Source organism: Chinchilla lanigera, unplaced genomic scaffold (genome assembly GCF_000276665.1).
Source record: "Chinchilla lanigera isolate Chin_1 unplaced genomic scaffold, ChiLan1.0 scaffold00047, whole genome shotgun sequence".
NCBI classification, from domain to species: domain Eukaryota; kingdom Metazoa; phylum Chordata; class Mammalia; order Rodentia; family Chinchillidae; genus Chinchilla; species Chinchilla lanigera.
The window spans coordinates 3,317,874-3,323,367 of NW_004955448.1; the positions used below are offsets into that span (position 1 = coordinate 3,317,874).

At 36.5% G+C, this 5,494-nt stretch overlaps 1 pseudogene; it reads right to left on the reverse strand.

The window, feature by feature from the left end:
• Nucleotides 1-849: 849 nt before the first annotated feature.
• LOC102007484 lies at nucleotides 850-1,922 on the reverse strand (annotated as a pseudogene).
• Nucleotides 1,923-5,494: the final 3,572 nt, after the last annotated feature.

The following is a 5,494-nucleotide window of genomic DNA, read 5'->3' on the forward strand; positions in this document are numbered from 1 at the left end:
GACTGTTGAAATTGTACATTTTAATTGCTTTCTCTGAAATGGAAGTTTGACAACAGTATCTCAATTCTACTGAAACAGCTAGACATTTCAGCTGCTCTTGGGTCAACTGATTTGGAGATTTTCAAACACACACACATTTCTTACTATGTTTCTTAATTTGATTCAACTGGCTATGGAGATTAATAGTACTGTACATCAGGTTTGTGTTTACATGAATAAATCTTTAGCCTTTTTATGGTTCTGCTCAAGACAAGGACCACAGAAGTCATTTATTTGGGGCAAGTTTTGAAAGGGAAAATTGAGAAGTTTTTGGAAAATCTTTTCACACTCCATACTCAGATTACTTCATTATCAAGGGAACATTTAGAATAGATTTTTATATTATAAGGCTGATTTGCTTTTTTAAAAAAATGGTTGACAATATTGGCTAAAAATTCCCTCAAAAAGATATCTACATCCTAATCGTAGAGTATGTCAACTTCTGTTGAAAACTGAGGAGAGTATTTGCAAATTAAGGACCTTGAAATGCAGCAATTAACCTGGATGATTTAGGTGAACCCTAAATTAAAAGCATGTGCATGTTTTTAATTGGGAGACTGAGGGAAAACTGACACAAGTGGAATGGAACGCCAGGTGAAGATGGAGGAGAGACTGACTTGCAGATGTTGGCTACATTCCAGGGAAACCAGCAGTCATCAGAAGATGAAAGAACTGCACTTAACCAAGCACCCTCAAGAGAGTGTGGCTCTTGCCAACGTCTTGACTTTGGCCCACATGCATTACTGTTGCACTGTAGATTCACAGAACACTAACAGAGCAAGTTTCTTTCATTTTGAGACAACAGTTTTATTTTGTTGGTAATTTGTTACATCAAAGGAAACTAATACAAGACCCTTACAATTCATGCAGTCTAACAGTTTCCATTCCATTCTAGGAGCAATTCATTTTTCCTTGCAATCTCTCTGCACTTTCACATCTACACTTACTGTGCTTATCCGGACACCATCTTCCCTGATTTGACAAATTTTTATTTCTCAAATTTGATAAACATTCGTCCTTTTGGACTGGCATAATACATTAAAATTAAGGAGAAAATAGACTGAATCACATTTTAATATATGCAATGTCCATAAATCATAAAATATAGTGACTAGTTTAAAGACACAAAGCAATTGTTATACCTGGACTCAACACAAATTACTTCATTCTTTTCACAAGTACAAAGTGTCACAAACTAAAACTTTCTGATATATACATTATACACTTATAAATTCTTATCTAGCCAATGAATATACATATCTTTTATCCTAAGACCTACATGAAGATAAAGTGGTGCTGTCATGTATGATAAAGCCCCATGGATTCCATCCTCAGTGTGAGCAGGAGCTACTTGAACTGCAGCATTTCAAAGTCTTGAAACATACATAAGTCCATCATCTCTGAGGATATCATAGTGACAGGTAAGGATGTTGGTCAGTGGCAAATTCTGCAACTGGGAATCACTAGCCAACAAAGGTGATGCTCTGTTATCCATAAGTGCTGGAAATGAGTAAGTGGATCTTCCAAGAACTGGTTCAGTGTAAACATGGTCCTTTCTGAACTTCTCAGGAAGAAGAGTGCTCCAGTTAACAAATTTAAACAGATGTCTGGATTCCAGAGGCATGTGATGATTTTTTCTCATTGCCTGAGGAAGTACTTCATCCTTGGTGAAATAGAAACTCACAAGTTTTATGGTTATGTCCCTTGTCAGAACTATACCATGCTCATTTTCTCGATGAGATGGCAAAAAATAATAGATCATCTGTAAGCCAGGGTACAGTAATGCTTGTATTTTGATTTTATTTTTTATTTCAGGATCATTCTGCATCTGAAAAACATATGATACATTTGTAAGGCAAAAGTTTCCAAAACAGCTGGAGAAGTTTAAATGTTTTAAGCAATCATGAGACAACTCTAAATAATTGACTGTTAGGGCTTGTATCTACATGTCCCCCAAAACCCCTCATATGTTCATAGGTGGGGATTTTCAGAGGTGGTTGTATCCAGGGTGTGTGAATATGGATTACGGGGGTGTGATACCTGGACAATTCCCTAACTGGATTAGCACAGTTCTGTGTGTGGTTGAGTGGATTCACCGAAGAGGGAAGCCCCACACTGGGTCTGGTGGCACCAACCAAAGACTTGTAGCCTGGATGGAATATAAGGAAACAGAAAGAGGCTGCTGGTTTTTCCAGCATCCCATGCCAGGGACGGTTCCTCCTCTGCCAGGCACCTCTGTCATGTCCCCCTGCCTTGGATCCAGCCAACGATGGATGGGAACCTCTACAAACTTTGAGCTAAAATAAACCTTTCTTCCTTTGCTCTGTCAATGTTGGGTATTTTGTCCCAGAAATGAGAAAGTAAACTAAGACACTGATGTTGCAAATCACACTTATTTCCACAACATTTGTATCATTCACTGACATGAAAAAGTGTCAAGCCACTTAAACATAAAAGTTTTAAAAATATTTGTTGAGTATGTGAGAAACAAGTGTGAGAATAAGAAAGTAGAATAAAGATATAGAGAGACCGAGAAAAGTAAAGTAGGTGAGAGATACATACAAAGACCTCATCAAAATCAGCAATGATACATGCAATAGTACATTTTAAGTACAATATGTCTACAAGAAATTGACAATATATATAAATTTATAAAAATTCTTCTTGAGTGAAAGCAACCAAATAAGTGGAAAAAATAAACCCCTAAATAATATTTTATTTAAAAACATTAAATTTTTGAATAGTACAAAAGTTTTTAAATAGTATAAAAGGTTTTGAATAGTATACAAAATTTATTATTTCAAAATAATATTTTCTTGGCCATAGGCAGGCATTCCCAATACCATGCTGTTATGTTCTGTGTCTATATGATCCCCTAAAGCCTCATGGGCTCATAGGTGGGGGTTTTTGGTATATTGGATCATGAGGGCATGACACTCACCAGTGGATTTGCCCAGTTAAAAGTGTATAGCTAAATGTGTTGTTGGGAGGTAAATCCTGGTCAGAGGATGTGGATCACTGTCAGTGTGGCCCAGAGAAGGGTATCTCCCTCGCTTCTCCTTGAATCTCTCTTTACTTCCTGCTACCATGCCATGCCTCCTCGGTCATGCTCCACTGTCTTTGCCCTTCTTTGGAGCCAGGCGAAACTGTGAACTTGAAACCTGTATAAATGTGAGCCAAAATACATCTTTCTTTCTTAGAATTGTGGGTGTCAAGTATTGTGTCTCAGCAAGGAGAAAGTAACTAAATCACATACAATAAATTTTCAGAAAAATTCCAATACAAAGATACATGAACAAACTGGGTGTGAGGGGGATCATCAGGACCACATCTCCTGAAAGAATGGCGAAGTTTTTGTTAAAGCAGAGGAAGAGAACTGTGAAAAAAACAGTAAATGTTCACAAAATTTTATATGCAAGGGAAAAAATATAGACTCTGATAAAGAGTTCCTGTCTCAAGAGGAAAGTGAAGGATATTTCTCAGGCTTCACTTAGAGGAACTCAAATTAATCATCCACCAACAGTGTCTTAGCTTGTATCTGGCCACTGCAATAATGACACTTGGAAAAGTGAAAATACTTGCACTACTTCAACTGAAAAGCTCAGGACCAGAAAATGTACCCTTAAATCAACCTCCCACCACAGTGGCTGGCTGAGCACAGAGTGGAGACTGATTCAAAATTCAAAGGTGCCACAGAAAAAGCAATGTTTTCAGACCACTTCTACAGTGCACTCCCACAATGCTAAATGTCACTGAGTTTAGAATGAAAATGAGCCGAGACAAAATTTCCTGACAGAAACGTCTCCAGGTCCCAAGTTACTCCCTAGTGTCCTTAGGTAGACGATTCACTCATCCAATAAGATTACTGTCAGTGTCCCTCAATCACTTCACCCTCAGTCTCACAAATCAAAGGGAAGCAAACATGCCATGTACGCAGAGACAGGGGAGGAAGAACCCAGCAGTAGCATTGCGTAATCTTAACCTTTTTTCCTCTGAAATGTCAGTAACATTGTTTTTCACACAGATGTGTCATTATTTTTCCCCACTCTATTTCCCTAGTACGTATTTGTTGATTGAGCCTTCAGTGCTTGTTTTCCTCTCCAGGTAAAAGCTGTGAAGCTCAAGCCAAAGTCAACACCATTCTATTGAAACAGCATCCACTGCTTAGGTTCTTAAACTGTGACTGACAAGGAAGGTTTATCCTAGTGTTAGGAACTATGTAATTAACCTAATGTGAATCTTTTCGGATATTTTCTACACATTTAATATGTATTCATTGCTATTTATGTGTGATTATATACATAAAAGTCTGATCAAAGGAAACTGTCTTTCTCTAAACTCCAAAGCTTTTTACTTCTTTCAGTCATTTCCCCTTATAAAAATATGCAATAAATCTTTCTCCTTGATTTTAATCCCACAAACACTGGTATGCTGTTTAAGCTATTTTTCCCTTTAGTGTGACTATCATAATAAAATACTTAATGTAGTATGAAATAATACAGAAATGAATGAATCATTATCAGTTTTTACTTTATAATTTTTAATAAGGCACTATCTTTTTAACTTGAGATAATTGGATGCAAAGCAGAAACAACTACATGATAAATAGATCTTAAAAGTAACATTGAATTATTGGACTATCTATAATTTATATCTTCCCTCCCAGATCCACTTAGGCTCAAAGGTCACTAGCAATGGGAATGTTAAGGTCCAAACAAACACAAATAACCACAACAAGCCCTGAATGCACTATTCTATAAAAATGAATATGGATGCGTATTTATTCCTCATTTTGTGGGCAACTGAAATGTACAAAGGTGTACAAGGTTCATGACATCACCTGGAGACATTATTAAATGCAGCAAAAGGAAAAGAAAGTAACAAGTTCAAAAAAGCTAAGAGAATGTAACCAACTCTGGAAGTATCCTTAAAGTTTATACATTGGCAACTATGCTTATCCATGAAAGTCTTTTTTACATTTTTAGTCTGACATAGATTTTTGAGTAGATCAATAATGAAAAGATTATGGAAGATTATTAACAAAGTTCATCCATATTTTTAATTATTTTTGTTAACATTGTTTTAATGAGAACACAAATGATATGCATTTGAATATACCATTTATATTTAATTGCCATTAATCCTAAACTTACAATATTTACATACAAATTCTCCCATATAAGTTATTCACTCTGTCTTACTTTATTAAGCCACTGAATTTGAATAATTATTCAATTTATGGGCTATGATTCCGACATTATTGTCACCAAGAGAGTAGCTTATTAACACCATGGTGATGGCCGATCTCCAAGTTGCATGGCTGAGAATGAAATTCCTGAAACATTTCTGTGCCATGCTAAAAAGCTAGGAGCGAATGTGGGCCAAACCCGTTTTCACTTCTGCAGAAAATGTGTTTGTTCTCCAAGGGCCGAGAGAGCAGTTACAGGGAGGCTGG